This window comes from Rhinoderma darwinii, assembly GCF_050947455.1.
Source record: "Rhinoderma darwinii isolate aRhiDar2 chromosome 5 unlocalized genomic scaffold, aRhiDar2.hap1 SUPER_5_unloc_45, whole genome shotgun sequence".
In the NCBI taxonomy this organism is placed as follows: domain Eukaryota; kingdom Metazoa; phylum Chordata; class Amphibia; order Anura; family Rhinodermatidae; genus Rhinoderma; species Rhinoderma darwinii.
In genome coordinates, this window is record NW_027461804.1 from 346,500 (window position 1) to 366,872 (window position 20,373).

Consider the following 20,373-nt stretch of genomic DNA (forward strand, 5'->3'; position numbering starts at 1 on the left):
CTGGAGGCAACTAGCTGTGCAAAAAAAAGACAGCCTGGCGGCCGGCTGTTGCAGTGTTGCCCTCTCAGGCAACACTGAGTGACTGACTGAGCCTCACCGTCTTATATAAAGTTCAGACGGAACTTTGCACGTGTCATAGTGGAGCCCTCAGGATTCCAGAGCCAGCTTTCTGACATCATAATGGGGCCTCAGAGATAAAAGCCTGGGCCCAGGCAGTGTTGGTCAGTGCTGCTCAGCAGGCAGCACTGGACTGGACTGGATTACAGCTGATACAAGGTGTGAAGGAACAAGGGGTGGCTGTGGGCATGCACTTGCTGCCGCTGCCAGTGTTTATCTGCATGGCAGCAGGGCATTTGGGCGTTGCCAGGAAGGCGTTTTTATGTAGATTCCTCCTCTTTCAGCACTGCATTGTGGTGCAAGCAAAAGAAGCAAATCCTGTCTGGCTTCCTCTCCGGCCTTTATTCACCTCCCGTGTAGCTGTGAGTGTGTGAGCCTGCAGGGCCCCATGGAATTGCCTAGAAGTAGGCTGAATCGCTGCAAGGGCTGAACAGCAGTATCGGGCAGGCTCGGGCAACGCGCGGCCCGTTCGGGTTATCGCTTCTCGGCCTTTTGGCTAAGATCAAGTGTAGTATCTGTTCTTATCAGTTTAATATCTGATACGTCCCCTATCTGGGGACCATATATTAAATGGATTTTTAGAACAGGGAGATGGAAATAGAGCTTGCTCTGTCCACTCCACGCATTGACCTGGTATTGCAGTATTTCCAGGACCGGTGCACCCTTTCCTTATGTGTTGACTAAAAGCAGATTCCAAAAGTGTTTTTTGTCTTTGCTATTGTTTCTGTCTTTCTGAAGGGATCTCCCCTTTTAATCCCATTATTTCAACACCTGTTGGACAATGCATGAGTGATAATGAGCTCATTGATTAAATGCAATTAATGAATAGATTGCCACCTCTTGTTGTGTGTCGTCTGTGTTTCTGTGTTTCCGGCATTTCACATTGGAACACCTCATTCACCTTCCTTGTCTTCTCTCCGCCCTCCCTTTTAGGTAAGTTAAAGAGCTGCACCTGAGCCAGCCACTGATTGATTGATTGATTGATTGATTGATTGATTGATTGATTGATTGATTGATTGATGCAGCACAACAGTCAAATAGTGGAGTGGAGTAGGGGAACAGCAAACAGCCAATAAAGCAGCCCGCCCGCTCGCCTGCCCGCCACAATGGACCTACCTGTGTACACTAGATGGATGTGATGGAATGTACTGTCGTCCCTACATTTCAAGAAGAAGTAAGAATTGCAGTTGCAACAAAGCCTTGCTTGCCTACAAAGAGAGCAGCAATTTGGATTTGTTACTATGTTACCTAGAAGAATAACAAACTGTGCAAGGATGGAGGTTGTAGGAGCAAGGAGAAGTTGTCTGTAAAGTTGGTGGATGCCTATTTTCCATTTTGCAGTCCCTTGTCTCCCTCTTGTGGCCTCCTGGAGGCAACTAGCTGTGCAAAAAAAAGACAGCCTGGCGGCCGGCTGTTGCAGTGTTGCCCTCTCAGGCAACACTGAGTGACTGACTGAGCCTCACCGTCTTATATAAAGTTCAGACGGAACTTTGCACGTGTCATAGTGGAGCCCTCAGGATTCCAGAGCCAGCTTTCTGACATCATAATGGGGCCTCAGAGATAAAAGCCTGGGCCCAGGCAGTGTTGGTCAGTGCTGCTCAGCAGGCAGCACTGGACTGGACTGGATTACAGCTGATACAAGGTGTGAAGGAACAAGGGGTGGCTGTGGGCATGCACTTGCTGCCGCTGCCAGTGTTTATCTGCATGGCAGCAGGGCATTTGGGCGTTGCCAGGAAGGCGTTTTTATGTAGATTCCTCCTCTTTCAGCACTGCATTGTGGTGCAAGCAAAAGAAGCAAATCCTGTCTGGCTTCCTCTCCGGCCTTTATTCACCTCCCGTGTAGCTGTGAGTGTGTGAGCCTGCAGGGCCCCATGGAATTGCCTAGAAGTAGGCTGAATCGCTGCAAGGGCTGAACAGCAGTATCGGGCAGGCTCGGGCAACGCGCGGCCCGTTCGGGTTATCGCTTCTCGGCCTTTTGGCTAAGATCAAGTGTAGTATCTGTTCTTATCAGTTTAATATCTGATACGTCCCCTATCTGGGGACCATATATTAAATGGATTTTTAGAACAGGGAGATGGAAATAGAGCTTGCTCTGTCCACTCCACGCATTGACCTGGTATTGCAGTATTTCCAGGACCGGTGCACCCTTTCCTTATGTGTTGACTAAAAGCAGATTCCAAAAGTGTTTTTTGTCTTTGCTATTGTTTCTGTCTTTCTGAAGGGATCTCCCCTTTTAATCCCATTATTTCAACACCTGTTGGACAATGCATGAGTGATAATGAGCTCATTGATTAAATGCAATTAATGAATAGATTGCCACCTCTTGTTGTGTGTCGTCTGTGTTTCTGTGTTTCCGGCATTTCACATTGGAACACCTCATTCACCTTCCTTGTCTTCTCTCCGCCCTCCCTTTTAGGTAAGTTAAAGAGCTGCACCTGAGCCAGCCACTGATTGATTGATTGATTGATTGATTGATTGATTGATTGATTGATTGATTGATTGATGCAGCACAACAGTCAAATAGTGGAGTGGAGTAGGGGAACAGCAAACAGCCAATAAAGCAGCCCGCCCGCTCGCCTGCCCGCCACAATGGACCTACCTGTGTACACTAGATGGATGTGATGGAATGTACTGTCGTCCCTACATTTCAAGAAGAAGTAAGAATTGCAGTTGCAACAAAGCCTTGCTTGCCTACAAAGAGAGCAGCAATTTGGATTTGTTACTATGTTACCTAGAAGAATAACAAACTGTGCAAGGATGGAGGTTGTAGGAGCAAGGAGAAGTTGTCTGTAAAGTTGGTGGATGCCTATTTTCCATTTTGCAGTCCCTTGTCTCCCTCTTGTGGCCTCCTGGAGGCAACTAGCTGTGCAAAAAAAAGACAGCCTGGCGGCCGGCTGTTGCAGTGTTGCCCTCTCAGGCAACACTGAGTGACTGACTGAGCCTCACCGTCTTATATAAAGTTCAGACGGAACTTTGCACGTGTCATAGTGGAGCCCTCAGGATTCCAGAGCCAGCTTTCTGACATCATAATGGGGCCTCAGAGATAAAAGCCTGGGCCCAGGCAGTGTTGGTCAGTGCTGCTCAGCAGGCAGCACTGGACTGGACTGGATTACAGCTGATACAAGGTGTGAAGGAACAAGGGGTGGCTGTGGGCATGCACTTGCTGCCGCTGCCAGTGTTTATCTGCATGGCAGCAGGGCATTTGGGCGTTGCCAGGAAGGCGTTTTTATGTAGATTCCTCCTCTTTCAGCACTGCATTGTGGTGCAAGCAAAAGAAGCAAATCCTGTCTGGCTTCCTCTCCGGCCTTTATTCACCTCCCGTGTAGCTGTGAGTGTGTGAGCCTGCAGGGCCCCATGGAATTGCCTAGAAGTAGGCTGAATCGCTGCAAGGGCTGAACAGCAGTATCGGGCAGGCTCGGGCAACGCGCGGCCCGTTCGGGTTATCGCTTCTCGGCCTTTTGGCTAAGATCAAGTGTAGTATCTGTTCTTATCAGTTTAATATCTGATACGTCCCCTATCTGGGGACCATATATTAAATGGATTTTTAGAACAGGGAGATGGAAATAGAGCTTGCTCTGTCCACTCCACGCATTGACCTGGTATTGCAGTATTTCCAGGACCGGTGCACCCTTTCCTTATGTGTTGACTAAAAGCAGATTCCAAAAGTGTTTTTTGTCTTTGCTATTGTTTCTGTCTTTCTGAAGGGATCTCCCCTTTTAATCCCATTATTTCAACACCTGTTGGACAATGCATGAGTGATAATGAGCTCATTGATTAAATGCAATTAATGAATAGATTGCCACCTCTTGTTGTGTGTCGTCTGTGTTTCTGTGTTTCCGGCATTTCACATTGGAACACCTCATTCACCTTCCTTGTCTTCTCTCCGCCCTCCCTTTTAGGTAAGTTAAAGAGCTGCACCTGAGCCAGCCACTGATTGATTGATTGATTGATTGATTGATTGATTGATTGATTGATTGATGCAGCACAACAGTCAAATAGTGGAGTGGAGTAGGGGAACAGCAAACAGCCAATAAAGCAGCCCGCCCGCTCGCCTGCCCGCCACAATGGACCTACCTGTGTACACTAGATGGATGTGATGGAATGTACTGTCGTCCCTACATTTCAAGAAGAAGTAAGAATTGCAGTTGCAACAAAGCCTTGCTTGCCTACAAAGAGAGCAGCAATTTGGATTTGTTACTATGTTACCTAGAAGAATAACAAACTGTGCAAGGATGGAGGTTGTAGGAGCAAGGAGAAGTTGTCTGTAAAGTTGGTGGATGCCTATTTTCCATTTTGCAGTCCCTTGTCTCCCTCTTGTGGCCTCCTGGAGGCAACTAGCTGTGCAAAAAAAAGACAGCCTGGCGGCCGGCTGTTGCAGTGTTGCCCTCTCAGGCAACACTGAGTGACTGACTGAGCCTCACCGTCTTATATAAAGTTCAGACGGAACTTTGCACGTGTCATAGTGGAGCCCTCAGGATTCCAGAGCCAGCTTTCTGACATCATAATGGGGCCTCAGAGATAAAAGCCTGGGCCCAGGCAGTGTTGGTCAGTGCTGCTCAGCAGGCAGCACTGGACTGGACTGGATTACAGCTGATACAAGGTGTGAAGGAACAAGGGGTGGCTGTGGGCATGCACTTGCTGCCGCTGCCAGTGTTTATCTGCATGGCAGCAGGGCATTTGGGCGTTGCCAGGAAGGCGTTTTTATGTAGATTCCTCCTCTTTCAGCACTGCATTGTGGTGCAAGCAAAAGAAGCAAATCCTGTCTGGCTTCCTCTCCGGCCTTTATTCACCTCCCGTGTAGCTGTGAGTGTGTGAGCCTGCAGGGCCCCATGGAATTGCCTAGAAGTAGGCTGAATCGCTGCAAGGGCTGAACAGCAGTATCGGGCAGGCTCGGGCAACGCGCGGCCCGTTCGGGTTATCGCTTCTCGGCCTTTTGGCTAAGATCAAGTGTAGTATCTGTTCTTATCAGTTTAATATCTGATACGTCCCCTATCTGGGGACCATATATTAAATGGATTTTTAGAACAGGGAGATGGAAATAGAGCTTGCTCTGTCCACTCCACGCATTGACCTGGTATTGCAGTATTTCCAGGACCGGTGCACCCTTTCCTTATGTGTTGACTAAAAGCAGATTCCAAAAGTGTTTTTTGTCTTTGCTATTGTTTCTGTCTTTCTGAAGGGATCTCCCCTTTTAATCCCATTATTTCAACACCTGTTGGACAATGCATGAGTGATAATGAGCTCATTGATTAAATGCAATTAATGAATAGATTGCCACCTCTTGTTGTGTGTCGTCTGTGTTTCTGTGTTTCCGGCATTTCACATTGGAACACCTCATTCACCTTCCTTGTCTTCTCTCCGCCCTCCCTTTTAGGTAAGTTAAAGAGCTGCACCTGAGCCAGCCACTGATTGATTGATTGATTGATTGATTGATTGATTGATTGATTGATTGATTGATTGATGCAGCACAACAGTCAAATAGTGGAGTGGAGTAGGGGAACAGCAAACAGCCAATAAAGCAGCCCGCCCGCTCGCCTGCCCGCCACAATGGACCTACCTGTGTACACTAGATGGATGTGATGGAATGTACTGTCGTCCCTACATTTCAAGAAGAAGTAAGAATTGCAGTTGCAACAAAGCCTTGCTTGCCTACAAAGAGAGCAGCAATTTGGATTTGTTACTATGTTACCTAGAAGAATAACAAACTGTGCAAGGATGGAGGTTGTAGGAGCAAGGAGAAGTTGTCTGTAAAGTTGGTGGATGCCTATTTTCCATTTTGCAGTCCCTTGTCTCCCTCTTGTGGCCTCCTGGAGGCAACTAGCTGTGCAAAAAAAAGACAGCCTGGCGGCCGGCTGTTGCAGTGTTGCCCTCTCAGGCAACACTGAGTGACTGACTGAGCCTCACCGTCTTATATAAAGTTCAGACGGAACTTTGCACGTGTCATAGTGGAGCCCTCAGGATTCCAGAGCCAGCTTTCTGACATCATAATGGGGCCTCAGAGATAAAAGCCTGGGCCCAGGCAGTGTTGGTCAGTGCTGCTCAGCAGGCAGCACTGGACTGGACTGGATTACAGCTGATACAAGGTGTGAAGGAACAAGGGGTGGCTGTGGGCATGCACTTGCTGCCGCTGCCAGTGTTTATCTGCATGGCAGCAGGGCATTTGGGCGTTGCCAGGAAGGCGTTTTTATGTAGATTCCTCCTCTTTCAGCACTGCATTGTGGTGCAAGCAAAAGAAGCAAATCCTGTCTGGCTTCCTCTCCGGCCTTTATTCACCTCCCGTGTAGCTGTGAGTGTGTGAGCCTGCAGGGCCCCATGGAATTGCCTAGAAGTAGGCTGAATCGCTGCAAGGGCTGAACAGCAGTATCGGGCAGGCTCGGGCAACGCGCGGCCCGTTCGGGTTATCGCTTCTCGGCCTTTTGGCTAAGATCAAGTGTAGTATCTGTTCTTATCAGTTTAATATCTGATACGTCCCCTATCTGGGGACCATATATTAAATGGATTTTTAGAACAGGGAGATGGAAATAGAGCTTGCTCTGTCCACTCCACGCATTGACCTGGTATTGCAGTATTTCCAGGACCGGTGCACCCTTTCCTTATGTGTTGACTAAAAGCAGATTCCAAAAGTGTTTTTTGTCTTTGCTATTGTTTCTGTCTTTCTGAAGGGATCTCCCCTTTTAATCCCATTATTTCAACACCTGTTGGACAATGCATGAGTGATAATGAGCTCATTGATTAAATGCAATTAATGAATAGATTGCCACCTCTTGTTGTGTGTCGTCTGTGTTTCTGTGTTTCCGGCATTTCACATTGGAACACCTCATTCACCTTCCTTGTCTTCTCTCCGCCCTCCCTTTTAGGTAAGTTAAAGAGCTGCACCTGAGCCAGCCACTGATTGATTGATTGATTGATTGATTGATTGATTGATTGATTGATTGATTGATTGATTGATGCAGCACAACAGTCAAATAGTGGAGTGGAGTAGGGGAACAGCAAACAGCCAATAAAGCAGCCCGCCCGCTCGCCTGCCCGCCACAATGGACCTACCTGTGTACACTAGATGGATGTGATGGAATGTACTGTCGTCCCTACATTTCAAGAAGAAGTAAGAATTGCAGTTGCAACAAAGCCTTGCTTGCCTACAAAGAGAGCAGCAATTTGGATTTGTTACTATGTTACCTAGAAGAATAACAAACTGTGCAAGGATGGAGGTTGTAGGAGCAAGGAGAAGTTGTCTGTAAAGTTGGTGGATGCCTATTTTCCATTTTGCAGTCCCTTGTCTCCCTCTTGTGGCCTCCTGGAGGCAACTAGCTGTGCAAAAAAAAGACAGCCTGGCGGCCGGCTGTTGCAGTGTTGCCCTCTCAGGCAACACTGAGTGACTGACTGAGCCTCACCGTCTTATATAAAGTTCAGACGGAACTTTGCACGTGTCATAGTGGAGCCCTCAGGATTCCAGAGCCAGCTTTCTGACATCATAATGGGGCCTCAGAGATAAAAGCCTGGGCCCAGGCAGTGTTGGTCAGTGCTGCTCAGCAGGCAGCACTGGACTGGACTGGATTACAGCTGATACAAGGTGTGAAGGAACAAGGGGTGGCTGTGGGCATGCACTTGCTGCCGCTGCCAGTGTTTATCTGCATGGCAGCAGGGCATTTGGGCGTTGCCAGGAAGGCGTTTTTATGTAGATTCCTCCTCTTTCAGCACTGCATTGTGGTGCAAGCAAAAGAAGCAAATCCTGTCTGGCTTCCTCTCCGGCCTTTATTCACCTCCCGTGTAGCTGTGAGTGTGTGAGCCTGCAGGGCCCCATGGAATTGCCTAGAAGTAGGCTGAATCGCTGCAAGGGCTGAACAGCAGTATCGGGCAGGCTCGGGCAACGCGCGGCCCGTTCGGGTTATCGCTTCTCGGCCTTTTGGCTAAGATCAAGTGTAGTATCTGTTCTTATCAGTTTAATATCTGATACGTCCCCTATCTGGGGACCATATATTAAATGGATTTTTAGAACAGGGAGATGGAAATAGAGCTTGCTCTGTCCACTCCACGCATTGACCTGGTATTGCAGTATTTCCAGGACCGGTGCACCCTTTCCTTATGTGTTGACTAAAAGCAGATTCCAAAAGTGTTTTTTGTCTTTGCTATTGTTTCTGTCTTTCTGAAGGGATCTCCCCTTTTAATCCCATTATTTCAACACCTGTTGGACAATGCATGAGTGATAATGAGCTCATTGATTAAATGCAATTAATGAATAGATTGCCACCTCTTGTTGTGTGTCGTCTGTGTTTCTGTGTTTCCGGCATTTCACATTGGAACACCTCATTCACCTTCCTTGTCTTCTCTCCGCCCTCCCTTTTAGGTAAGTTAAAGAGCTGCACCTGAGCCAGCCACTTGATTGATTGATTGATTGATTGATTGATTGATTGATTGATTGATGCAGCACAACAGTCAAATAGTGGAGTGGAGTAGGGGAACAGCAAACAGCCAATAAAGCAGCCCGCCCGCTCGCCTGCCCGCCACAATGGACCTACCTGTGTACACTAGATGGATGTGATGGAATGTACTGTCGTCCCTACATTTCAAGAAGAAGTAAGAATTGCAGTTGCAACAAAGCCTTGCTTGCCTACAAAGAGAGCAGCAATTTGGATTTGTTACTATGTTACCTAGAAGAATAACAAACTGTGCAAGGATGGAGGTTGTAGGAGCAAGGAGAAGTTGTCTGTAAAGTTGGTGGATGCCTATTTTCCATTTTGCAGTCCCTTGTCTCCCTCTTGTGGCCTCCTGGAGGCAACTAGCTGTGCAAAAAAAAGACAGCCTGGCGGCCGGCTGTTGCAGTGTTGCCCTCTCAGGCAACACTGAGTGACTGACTGAGCCTCACCGTCTTATATAAAGTTCAGACGGAACTTTGCACGTGTCATAGTGGAGCCCTCAGGATTCCAGAGCCAGCTTTCTGACATCATAATGGGGCCTCAGAGATAAAAGCCTGGGCCCAGGCAGTGTTGGTCAGTGCTGCTCAGCAGGCAGCACTGGACTGGACTGGATTACAGCTGATACAAGGTGTGAAGGAACAAGGGGTGGCTGTGGGCATGCACTTGCTGCCGCTGCCAGTGTTTATCTGCATGGCAGCAGGGCATTTGGGCGTTGCCAGGAAGGCGTTTTTATGTAGATTCCTCCTCTTTCAGCACTGCATTGTGGTGCAAGCAAAAGAAGCAAATCCTGTCTGGCTTCCTCTCCGGCCTTTATTCACCTCCCGTGTAGCTGTGAGTGTGTGAGCCTGCAGGGCCCCATGGAATTGCCTAGAAGTAGGCTGAATCGCTGCAAGGGCTGAACAGCAGTATCGGGCAGGCTCGGGCAACGCGCGGCCCGTTCGGGTTATCGCTTCTCGGCCTTTTGGCTAAGATCAAGTGTAGTATCTGTTCTTATCAGTTTAATATCTGATACGTCCCCTATCTGGGGACCATATATTAAATGGATTTTTAGAACAGGGAGATGGAAATAGAGCTTGCTCTGTCCACTCCACGCATTGACCTGGTATTGCAGTATTTCCAGGACCGGTGCACCCTTTCCTTATGTGTTGACTAAAAGCAGATTCCAAAAGTGTTTTTTGTCTTTGCTATTGTTTCTGTCTTTCTGAAGGGATCTCCCCTTTTAATCCCATTATTTCAACACCTGTTGGACAATGCATGAGTGATAATGAGCTCATTGATTAAATGCAATTAATGAATAGATTGCCACCTCTTGTTGTGTGTCGTCTGTGTTTCTGTGTTTCCGGCATTTCACATTGGAACACCTCATTCACCTTCCTTGTCTTCTCTCCGCCCTCCCTTTTAGGTAAGTTAAAGAGCTGCACCTGAGCCAGCCACTGATTGATTGATTGATTGATTGATTGATTGATTGATTGATTGATTGATGCAGCACAACAGTCAAATAGTGGAGTGGAGTAGGGGAACAGCAAACAGCCAATAAAGCAGCCCGCCCGCTCGCCTGCCCGCCACAATGGACCTACCTGTGTACACTAGATGGATGTGATGGAATGTACTGTCGTCCCTACATTTCAAGAAGAAGTAAGAATTGCAGTTGCAACAAAGCCTTGCTTGCCTACAAAGAGAGCAGCAATTTGGATTTGTTACTATGTTACCTAGAAGAATAACAAACTGTGCAAGGATGGAGGTTGTAGGAGCAAGGAGAAGTTGTCTGTAAAGTTGGTGGATGCCTATTTTCCATTTTGCAGTCCCTTGTCTCCCTCTTGTGGCCTCCTGGAGGCAACTAGCTGTGCAAAAAAAAGACAGCCTGGCGGCCGGCTGTTGCAGTTTTGCCCTCTCAGGCAACACTGAGTGACTGACTGAGCCTCACCGTCTTATATAAAGTTCAGACGGAACTTTGCACGTGTCATAGTGGAGCCCTCAGGATTCCAGAGCCAGCTTTCTGACATCATAATGGGGCCTCAGAGATAAAAGCCTGGGCCCAGGCAGTGTTGGTCAGTGCTGCTCAGCAGGCAGCACTGGACTGGACTGGATTACAGCTGATACAAGGTGTGAAGGAACAAGGGGTGGCTGTGGGCATGCACTTGCTGCCGCTGCCAGTGTTTATCTGCATGGCAGCAGGGCATTTGGGCGTTGCCAGGAAGGCGTTTTTATGTAGATTCCTCCTCTTTCAGCACTGCATTGTGGTGCAAGCAAAAGAAGCAAATCCTGTCTGGCTTCCTCTCCGGCCTTTATTCACCTCCCGTGTAGCTGTGAGTGTGTGAGCCTGCAGGGCCCCATGGAATTGCCTAGAAGTAGGCTGAATCGCTGCAAGGGCTGAACAGCAGTATCGGGCAGGCTCGGGCAACGCGCGGCCCGTTCGGGTTATCGCTTCTCGGCCTTTTGGCTAAGATCAAGTGTAGTATCTGTTCTTATCAGTTTAATATCTGATACGTCCCCTATCTGGGGACCATATATTAAATGGATTTTTAGAACAGGGAGATGGAAATAGAGCTTGCTCTGTCCACTCCACGCATTGACCTGGTATTGCAGTATTTCCAGGACCGGTGCACCCTTTCCTTATGTGTTGACTAAAAGCAGATTCCAAAAGTGTTTTTTGTCTTTGCTATTGTTTCTGTCTTTCTGAAGGGATCTCCCCTTTTAATCCCATTATTTCAACACCTGTTGGACAATGCATGAGTGATAATGAGCTCATTGATTAAATGCAATTAATGAATAGATTGCCACCTCTTGTTGTGTGTCGTCTGTGTTTCTGTGTTTCCGGCATTTCACATTGGAACACCTCATTCACCTTCCTTGTCTTCTCTCCGCCCTCCCTTTTAGGTAAGTTAAAGAGCTGCACCTGAGCCAGCCACTGATTGATTGATTGATTGATTGATTGATTGATTGATTGATTGATTGATTGATTGATTGATGCAGCACAACAGTCAAATAGTGGAGTGGAGTAGGGGAACAGCAAACAGCCAATAAAGCAGCCCGCCCGCTCGCCTGCCCGCCACAATGGACCTACCTGTATACACTAGATGGATGTGATGGAATGTACTGTCGTCCCTACATTTCAAGAAGAAGTAAGAATTGCAGTTGCAACAAAGCCTTGCTTGCCTACAAAGAGAGCAGCAATTTGGATTTGTTACTATGTTACCTAGAAGAATAACAAACTGTGCAAGGATGGAGGTTGTAGGAGCAAGGAGAAGTTGTCTGTAAAGTTGGTGGATGCCTATTTTCCATTTTGCAGTCCCTTGTCTCCCTCTTGTGGCCTCCTGGAGGCAACTAGCTGTGCAAAAAAAAGACAGCCTGGCGGCCGGCTGTTGCAGTGTTGCCCTCTCAGGCAACACTGAGTGACTGACTGAGCCTCACCGTCTTATATAAAGTTCAGACGGAACTTTGCACGTGTCATAGTGGAGCCCTCAGGATTCCAGAGCCAGCTTTCTGACATCATAATGGGGCCTCAGAGATAAAAGCCTGGGCCCAGGCAGTGTTGGTCAGTGCTGCTCAGCAGGCAGCACTGGACTGGACTGGATTACAGCTGATACAAGGTGTGAAGGAACAAGGGGTGGCTGTGGGCATGCACTTGCTGCCACTGCCAGTGTTTATCTGCATGGCAGCAGGGCATTTGGGCGTTGCCAGGAAGGCGTTTTTATGTAGATTCCTCCTCTTTCAGCACTGCATTGTGGTGCAAGCAAAAGAAGCAAATCCTGTCTGGCTTCCTCTCCGGCCTTTATTCACCTCCCGTGTAGCTGTGAGTGTGTGAGCCTGCAGGGCCCCATGGAATTGCCTAGAAGTAGGCTGAATCGCTGCAAGGGCTGAACAGCAGTATCGGGCAGGCTCGGGCAACGCGCGGCCCGTTCGGGTTATCGCTTCTCGGCCTTTTGGCTAAGATCAAGTGTAGTATCTGTTCTTATCAGTTTAATATCTGATACGTCCCCTATCTGGGGACCATATATTAAATGGATTTTTAGAACAGGGAGATGGAAATAGAGCTTGCTCTGTCCACTCCACGCATTGACCTGGTATTGCAGTATTTCCAGGACCGGTGCACCCTTTCCTTATGTGTTGACTAAAAGCAGATTCCAAAAGTGTTTTTTGTCTTTGCTATTGTTTCTGTCTTTCTGAAGGGATCTCCCCTTTTAATCCCATTATTTCAACACCTGTTGGACAATGCATGAGTGATAATGAGCTCATTGATTAAATGCAATTAATGAATAGATTGCCACCTCTTGTTGTGTGTCGTCTGTGTTTCTGTGTTTCCGGCATTTCACATTGGAACACCTCATTCACCTTCCTTGTCTTCTCTCCGCCCTCCCTTTTAGGTAAGTTAAAGAGCTGCACCTGAGCCAGCCACTGATTGATTGATTGATTGATTGATTGATTGATTGATTGATTGATTGATTGCAGCACAACAGTCAAATAGTGGAGTGGAGTAGGGGAACAGCAAACAGCCAATAAAGCAGCCCGCCCGCTCGCCTGCCCGCCACAATGGACCTACCTGTGTACACTAGATGGATGTGATGGAATGTACTGTCGTCCCTACATTTCAAGAAGAAGTAAGAATTGCAGTTGCAACAAAGCCTTGCTTGCCTACAAAGAGAGCAGCAATTTGGATTTGTTACTATGTTACCTAGAAGAATAACAAACTGTGCAAGGATGGAGGTTGTAGGAGCAAGGAGAAGTTGTCTGTAAAGTTGGTGGATGCCTATTTTCCATTTTGCAGTCCCTTGTCTCCCTCTTGTGGCCTCCTGGAGGCAACTAGCTGTGCAAAAAAAAGACAGCCTGGCGGCCGGCTGTTGCAGTGTTGCCCTCTCAGGCAACACTGAGTGACTGACTGAGCCTCACCGTCTTATATAAAGTTCAGACGGAACTTTGCACGTGTCATAGTGGAGCCCTCAGGATTCCAGAGCCAGCTTTCTGACATCATAATGGGGCCTCAGAGATAAAAGCCTGGGCCCAGGCAGTGTTGGTCAGTGCTGCTCAGCAGGCAGCACTGGACTGGACTGGATTACAGCTGATACAAGGTGTGAAGGAACAAGGGGTGGCTGTGGGCATGCACTTGCTGCCGCTGCCAGTGTTTATCTGCATGGCAGCAGGGCATTTGGGCGTTGCCAGGAAGGCGTTTTTATGTAGATTCCTCCTCTTTCAGCACTGCATTGTGGTGCAAGCAAAAGAAGCAAATCCTGTCTGGCTTCCTCTCCGGCCTTTATTCACCTCCCGTGTAGCTGTGAGTGTGTGAGCCTGCAGGGCCCCATGGAATTGCCTAGAAGTAGGCTGAATCGCTGCAAGGGCTGAACAGCAGTATCGGGCAGGCTCGGGCAACGCGCGGCCCGTTCGGGTTATCGCTTCTCGGCCTTTTGGCTAAGATCAAGTGTAGTATCTGTTCTTATCAGTTTAATATCTGATACGTCCCCTATCTGGGGACCATATATTAAATGGATTTTTAGAACAGGGAGATGGAAATAGAGCTTGCTCTGTCCACTCCACGCATTGACCTGGTATTGCAGTATTTCCAGGACCGGTGCACCCTTTCCTTATGTGTTGACTAAAAGCAGATTCCAAAAGTGTTTTTTGTCTTTGCTATTGTTTCTGTCTTTCTGAAGGGATCTCCCCTTTTAATCCCATTATTTCAACACCTGTTGGACAATGCATGAGTGATAATGAGCTCATTGATTAAATGCAATTAATGAATAGATTGCCACCTCTTGTTGTGTGTCGTCTGTGTTTCTGTGTTTCCGGCATTTCACATTGGAACACCTCATTCACCTTCCTTGTCTTCTCTCCGCCCTCCCTTTTAGGTAAGTTAAAGAGCTGCACCTGAGCCAGCCACTGATTGATTGATTGATTGATTGATTGATTGATTGATTGATTGATTGATGCAGCACAACAGTCAAATAGTGGAGTGGAGTAGGGGAACAGCAAACAGCCAATAAAGCAGCCCGCCCGCTCGCCTGCCCGCCACAATGGACCTACCTGTGTACACTAGATGGATGTGATGGAATGTACTGTCGTCCCTACATTTCAAGAAGAAGTAAGAATTGCAGTTGCAACAAAGCCTTGCTTGCCTACAAAGAGAGCAGCAATTTGGATTTGTTACTATGTTACCTAGAAGAATAACAAACTGTGCAAGGATGGAGGTTGTAGGAGCAAGGAGAAGTTGTCTGTAAAGTTGGTGGATGCCTATTTTCCATTTTGCAGTCCCTTGTCTCCCTCTTGTGGCCTCCTGGAGGCAACTAGCTGTGCAAAAAAAAGACAGCCTGGCGGCCGGCTGTTGCAGTGTTGCCCTCTCAGGCAACACTGAGTGACTGACTGAGCCTCACCGTCTTATATAAAGTTCAGACGGAACTTTGCACGTGTCATAGTGGAGCCCTCAGGATTCCAGAGCCAGCTTTCTGACATCATAATGGGGCCTCAGAGATAAAAGCCTGGGCCCAGGCAGTGTTGGTCAGTGCTGCTCAGCAGGCAGCACTGGACTGGACTGGATTACAGCTGATACAAGGTGTGAAGGAACAAGGGGTGGCTGTGGGCATGCACTTGCTGCCGCTGCCAGTGTTTATCTGCATGGCAGCAGGGCATTTGGGCGTTGCCAGGAAGGCGTTTTTATGTAGATTCCTCCTCTTTCAGCACTGCATTGTGGTGCAAGCAAAAGAAGCAAATCCTGTCTGGCTTCCTCTCCGGCCTTTATTCACCTCCCGTGTAGCTGTGAGTGTGTGAGCCTGCAGGGCCCCATGGAATTGCCTAGAAGTAGGCTGAATCGCTGCAAGGGCTGAACAGCAGTATCGGGCAGGCTCGGGCAACGCGCGGCCCGTTCGGGTTATCGCTTCTCGGCCTTTTGGCTAAGATCAAGTGTAGTATCTGTTCTTATCAGTTTAATATCTGATACGTCCCCTATCTGGGGACCATATATTAAATGGATTTTTAGAACAGGGAGATGGAAATAGAGCTTGCTCTGTCCACTCCACGCATTGACCTGGTATTGCAGTATTTCCAGGACCGGTGCACCCTTTCCTTATGTGTTGACTAAAAGCAGATTCCAAAAGTGTTTTTTGTCTTTGCTATTGTTTCTGTCTTTCTGAAGGGATCTCCCCTTTTAATCCCATTATTTCAACACCTGTTGGACAATGCATGAGTGATAATGAGCTCATTGATTAAATGCAATTAATGAATAGATTGCCACCTCTTGTTGTGTGTCGTCTGTGTTTCTGTGTTTCCGGCATTTCACATTGGAACACCTCATTCACCTTCCTTGTCTTCTCTCCGCCCTCCCTTTTAGGTAAGTTAAAGAGCTGCACCTGAGCCAGCCACTGATTGATTGATTGATTGATTGATTGATTGATTGATTGATTGATTGATGCAGCACAACAGTCAAATAGTGGAGTGGAGTAGGGGAACAGCAAACAGCCAATAAAGCAGCCCGCCCGCTCGCCTGCCCGCCACAATGGACCTACCTGTGTACACTAGATGGATGTGATGGAATGTACTGTCGTCCCTACATTTCAAGAAGAAGTAAGAATTGCAGTTGCAACAAAGCCTTGCTTGCCTACAAAGAGAGCAGCAATTTGGATTTGTTACTATGTTACCTAGAAGAATAACAAACTGTGCAAGGATGGAGGTTGTAGGAGCAAGGAGAAGTTGTCTGTAAAGTTGGTGGATGCCTATTTTCCATTTTGCAGTCCCTTGTCTCCCTCTTGTGGCCTCCTGGAGGCAACTAGCTGTGCAAAAAAAAGACAGCCTGGCGGCCGGCTGTTGCAGTGTTGCCCTCTCAGGCAACACTGAGTGACTGACTGAGCCTCACCGTCTTATATAAAGTTCAGACGGAACTTTGCACGTGTCATAGTGGAGCCCTCAGGATTCCAGAGCCAGCTTTCTGACATCATAATGGGGCCTCAGAGATAAAAGCCTGGGCCCAGGCAGTGTTGGTCAGTGCTGCTCAGCAGGCAGCACTGGACTGGACTGGATTACAGCTGATACAAGGTGTGAAGGAACAAGGGGTGGCTGTGGGCATGCACTTGCTGCCGCTGCCAGTGTTTATCTGCATGGCAGCAGGGCATTTGGGCGTTGCCAGGAAGGCGTTTTTATGTAGATTCCTCCTCTTTCAGCACTGCATTGTGGTGCAAGCAAAAGAAGCAAATCCTGTCTGGCTTCCTCTCCGGCCTTTATTCACCTCCCGTGTAGCTGTGAGTGTGTGAGCCTGCAGGGCCCCATGGAATTGCCTAGAAGTAGGCTGAATCGCTGCAAGGGCTGAACAGCAGTATCGGGCAGGCTCGGGCAACGCGCGGCCCGTTCGGGTTATCGCTTCTCGGCCTTTTGGCTAAGATCAAGTGTAGTATCTGTTCTTATCAGTTTAATATCTGATACGTCCCCTATCTGGGGACCATATATTAAATGGATTTTTAGAACAGGGAGATGGAAATAGAGCTTGCTCTGTCCACTCCACGCATTGACCTGGTATTGCAGTATTTCCAGGACCGGTGCACCCTTTCCTTATGTGTTGACTAAAAGCAGATTCCAAAAGTGTTTTTTGTCTTTGCTATTGTTTCTGTCTTTCTGAAGGGATCTCCCCTTTTAATCCCATTATTTCAACACCTGTTGGACAATGCATGAGTGATAATGAGCTCATTGATTAAATGCAATTAATGAATAGATTGCCACCTCTTGTTGTGTGTCGTCTGTGTTTCTGTGTTTCCGGCATTTCACATTGGAACACCTCATTCACCTTCCTTGTCTTCTCTCCGCCCTCCCTTTTAGGTAAGTTAAAGAGCTGCACCTGAGCCAGCCACTGATTGATTGATTGATTGATTGATTGATTGATTGATTGATTGATTGATTGATTGATGCAGCACAACAGTCAAATAGTGGAGTGGAGTAGGGGAACAGCAAACAGCCAATAAAGCAGCCCGCCCGCTCGCCTGCCCGCCACAATGGACCTACCTGTGTACACTAGATGGATGTGATGGAATGTACTGTCGTCCCTACATTTCAAGAAGAAGTAAGAATTGCAGTTGCAACAAAGCCTTGCTTGCCTACAAAGAGAGCAGCAATTTGGATTTGTTACTATGTTACCTAGAAGAATAACAAACTGTGCAAGGATGGAGGTTGTAGGAGCAAGGAGAAGTTGTCTGTAAAGTTGGTGGATGCCTATTTTCCATTTTGCAGTCCCTTGTCTCCCTCTTGTGGCCTCCTGGAGGCAACTAGCTGTGCAAAAAAAAGACAGCCTGGCGGCCGGCTGTTGCAGTGTTGCCCTCTCAGGCAACACTGAGTGACTGACTGAGCCTCACCGTCTTATATAAAGTTCAGACGGAACTTTGCACGTGTCATAGTGGAGCCCTCAGGATTCCAGAGCCAGCTTTCTGACATCATAATGGGGCCTCAGAGATAAAAGCCTGGGCCCAGGCAGTGTTGGTCAGTGCTGCTCAGCAGGCAGCACTGGACTGGACTGGATTACAGCTGATACAAGGTGTGAAGGAACAAGGGGTGGCTGTGGGCATGCACTTGCTGCCGCTGCCAGTGTTTATCTGCATGGCAGCAGGGCATTTGGGCGTTGCCAGGAAGGCGTTTTTATGTAGATTCCTCCTCTTTCAGCACTGCATTGTGGTGCAAGCAAAAGAAGCAAATCCTGTCTGGCTTCCTCTCCGGCCTTTATTCACCTCCCGTGTAGCTGTGAGTGTGTGAGCCTGCAGGGCCCCATGGAATTGCCTAGAAGTAGGCTGAATCGCTGCAAGGGCTGAACAGCAGTATCGGGCAGGCTCGGGCAACGCGCGGCCCGTTCGGGTTATCGCTTCTCGGCCTTTTGGCTAAGATCAAGTGTAGTATCTGTTCTTATCAGTTTAATATCTGATACGTCCCCTATCTGGGGACCATATATTAAATGGATTTTTAGAACAGGGAGATGGAAATAGAGCTTGCTCTGTCCACTCCACGCATTGACCTGGTATTGCAGTATTTCCAGGACCGGTGCACCCTTTCCTTATGTGTTGACTAAAAGCAGATTCCAAAAGTGTTTTTTGTCTTTGCTATTGTTTCTGTCTTTCTGAAGGGATCTCCCCTTTTAATCCCATTATTTCAACACCTGTTGGACAATGCATGAGTGATAATGAGCTCATTGATTAAATGCAATTAATGAATAGATTGCCACCTCTTGTTGTGTGTCGTCTGTGTTTCTGTGTTTCCGGCATTTCACATTGGAACACCTCATTCACCTTCCTTGTCTTCTCTCCGCCCTCCCTTTTAGGTAAGTTAAAGAGCTGCACCTGAGCCAGCCACTGATTGATTGATTGATTGATTGATTGATTGATTGATTGATTGATTGATTGATTGATGCAGCACAACAGTCAAATAGTGGAGTGGAGTAGGGGAACAGCAAACAGCCAATAAAGCAGCCCGCCCGCTCGCCTGCCCGCCACAATGGACCTACCTGTATACACTAGATGGATGTGATGGAATGTACTGTCGTCCCTACATTTCAAGAAGAAGTAAGAATTGCAGTTGCAACAAAGCCTTGCTTGCCTACAAAGAGAGCAGCAATTTGGATTTGTTACTATGTTACCTAGAAGAATAACAAACTGTGCAAGGATGGAGGTTGTAGGAGCAAGGAGAAGTTGTCTGTAAAGTTGGTGGATGCCTATTTTCCATTTTGCAGTCCCTTGTCTCCCTCTTGTGGCCTCCTGGAGGCAACTAGCTGTGCAAAAAAAAGACAGCCTGGCGGCCGGCTGTTGCAGTGTTGCCCTCTCAGGCAACACTGAGTGACTGACTGAGCCTCACCGTCTTATATAAAGTTCAGACGGAACTTTGCACGTGTCATAGTGGAGCCCTCAGGATTCCAGAGCCAGCTTTCTGACATCATAATGGGGCCTCAGAGATAAAAGCCTGGGCCCAGGCAGTGTTGGTCAGTGCTGCTCAGCAGGCAGCACTGGACTGGACTGGATTACAGCTGATACAAGGTGTGAAGGAACAAGGGGTGGCTGTGGGCATGCACTTGCTGCCGCTGCCAGTGTTTATCTGCATGGCAGCAGGGCATTTGGGCGTTGCCAGGAAGGCGTTTTTATGTAGATTCCTCCTCTTTCAGCACTGCATTGTGGTGCAAGCAAAAGAAGCAAATCCTGTCTGGCTTCCTCTCCGGCCTTTATTCACCTCCCGTGTAGCTGTGAGTGTGTGAGCCTGCAGGGCCCCATGGAATTGCCTAGAAGTAGGCTGAATCGCTGCAAGGGCTGAACAGCAGTATCGGGCAGGCTCGGGCAACGCGCGGCCCGTTCGGGTTATCGCTTCTCGGCCTTTTGGCTAAGATCAAGTGTAGTATCTGTTCTTATCAGTTTAATATCTGATACGTCCCCTATCTGGGGACCATATATTAAATGGATTTTTAGAACAGGGAGATGGAAATAGAGCTTGCTCTGTCCACTCCACGCATTGACCTGGTATTGCAGTATTTCCAGGACCGGTGCACCCTTTCCTTATGTGTTGACTAAAAGCAGATTCCAAAAGTGTTTTTTGTCTTTGCTATTGTTTCTGTCTTTCTGAAGGGATCTCCCCTTTTAATCCCATTATTTCAACACCTGTTGGACAATGCATGAGTGATAATGAGCTCATTGATTAAATGCAATTAATGAATAGATTGCCACCTCTTGTTGTGTGTCGTCTGTGTTTCTGTGTTTCCGGCATTTCACATTGGAACACCTCATTCACCTTCCTTGTCTTCTCTCCGCCCTCCCTTTTAGGTAAGTTAAAGAGCTGCACCTGAGCCAGCCACTGATTGATTGATTGATTGATTGATTGATTGATTGATTGATTGATTGATTGATTG

The 20,373-nt window shown here is 47.8% G+C and overlaps 14 non-coding genes across 14 annotated transcripts; all 14 read left to right on the forward strand.

The window, feature by feature from the left end:
• Nucleotides 1-593: 593 nt before the first annotated feature.
• LOC142694033 (U2 spliceosomal RNA) lies at nt 594-784 on the forward strand. The gene has a single exon (XR_012862311.1). It is a non-coding gene; the product is annotated as a U2 spliceosomal RNA (small nuclear RNA).
• A 1,292-nt stretch (nt 785-2,076) lies between these two features.
• Nucleotides 2,077-2,267, forward strand: LOC142694034 (U2 spliceosomal RNA). The gene has a single exon (XR_012862312.1). It is a non-coding gene; the product is annotated as a U2 spliceosomal RNA (small nuclear RNA).
• A 1,292-nt stretch (nt 2,268-3,559) lies between these two features.
• On the forward strand, nt 3,560-3,750 carry LOC142694035 (U2 spliceosomal RNA). Its single transcript, XR_012862313.1, has one exon. It is a non-coding gene; the product is annotated as a U2 spliceosomal RNA (small nuclear RNA).
• A 1,284-nt stretch (nt 3,751-5,034) lies between these two features.
• LOC142694036 (U2 spliceosomal RNA) lies at nt 5,035-5,225 on the forward strand. The gene has a single exon (XR_012862314.1). It is a non-coding gene; the product is annotated as a U2 spliceosomal RNA (small nuclear RNA).
• Nucleotides 5,226-6,517: 1,292 nt separating this feature from the next.
• Nucleotides 6,518-6,708, forward strand: LOC142694037 (U2 spliceosomal RNA). Its single transcript, XR_012862315.1, has one exon. It is a non-coding gene; the product is annotated as a U2 spliceosomal RNA (small nuclear RNA).
• A 1,296-nt stretch (nt 6,709-8,004) lies between these two features.
• On the forward strand, nt 8,005-8,195 carry LOC142694038 (U2 spliceosomal RNA). Its single transcript, XR_012862316.1, has one exon. It is a non-coding gene; the product is annotated as a U2 spliceosomal RNA (small nuclear RNA).
• A 1,281-nt stretch (nt 8,196-9,476) lies between these two features.
• LOC142694039 (U2 spliceosomal RNA) lies at nt 9,477-9,667 on the forward strand. Its single transcript, XR_012862317.1, has one exon. It is a non-coding gene; the product is annotated as a U2 spliceosomal RNA (small nuclear RNA).
• Nucleotides 9,668-10,951: 1,284 nt separating this feature from the next.
• LOC142694040 (U2 spliceosomal RNA) lies at nt 10,952-11,142 on the forward strand. Its single transcript, XR_012862318.1, has one exon. It is a non-coding gene; the product is annotated as a U2 spliceosomal RNA (small nuclear RNA).
• Nucleotides 11,143-12,438: 1,296 nt separating this feature from the next.
• LOC142694041 (U2 spliceosomal RNA) lies at nt 12,439-12,629 on the forward strand. The gene has a single exon (XR_012862319.1). It is a non-coding gene; the product is annotated as a U2 spliceosomal RNA (small nuclear RNA).
• Nucleotides 12,630-13,914: 1,285 nt separating this feature from the next.
• On the forward strand, nt 13,915-14,105 carry LOC142694044 (U2 spliceosomal RNA). The gene has a single exon (XR_012862321.1). It is a non-coding gene; the product is annotated as a U2 spliceosomal RNA (small nuclear RNA).
• A 1,284-nt stretch (nt 14,106-15,389) lies between these two features.
• LOC142694045 (U2 spliceosomal RNA) lies at nt 15,390-15,580 on the forward strand. Its single transcript, XR_012862322.1, has one exon. It is a non-coding gene; the product is annotated as a U2 spliceosomal RNA (small nuclear RNA).
• Nucleotides 15,581-16,864: 1,284 nt separating this feature from the next.
• Nucleotides 16,865-17,055, forward strand: LOC142694046 (U2 spliceosomal RNA). Its single transcript, XR_012862323.1, has one exon. It is a non-coding gene; the product is annotated as a U2 spliceosomal RNA (small nuclear RNA).
• A 1,292-nt stretch (nt 17,056-18,347) lies between these two features.
• On the forward strand, nt 18,348-18,538 carry LOC142694047 (U2 spliceosomal RNA). The gene has a single exon (XR_012862324.1). It is a non-coding gene; the product is annotated as a U2 spliceosomal RNA (small nuclear RNA).
• A 1,292-nt stretch (nt 18,539-19,830) lies between these two features.
• LOC142694048 (U2 spliceosomal RNA) lies at nt 19,831-20,021 on the forward strand. The gene has a single exon (XR_012862325.1). It is a non-coding gene; the product is annotated as a U2 spliceosomal RNA (small nuclear RNA).
• The last annotated feature ends 352 nt before the right edge of the window (nt 20,022-20,373 follow it).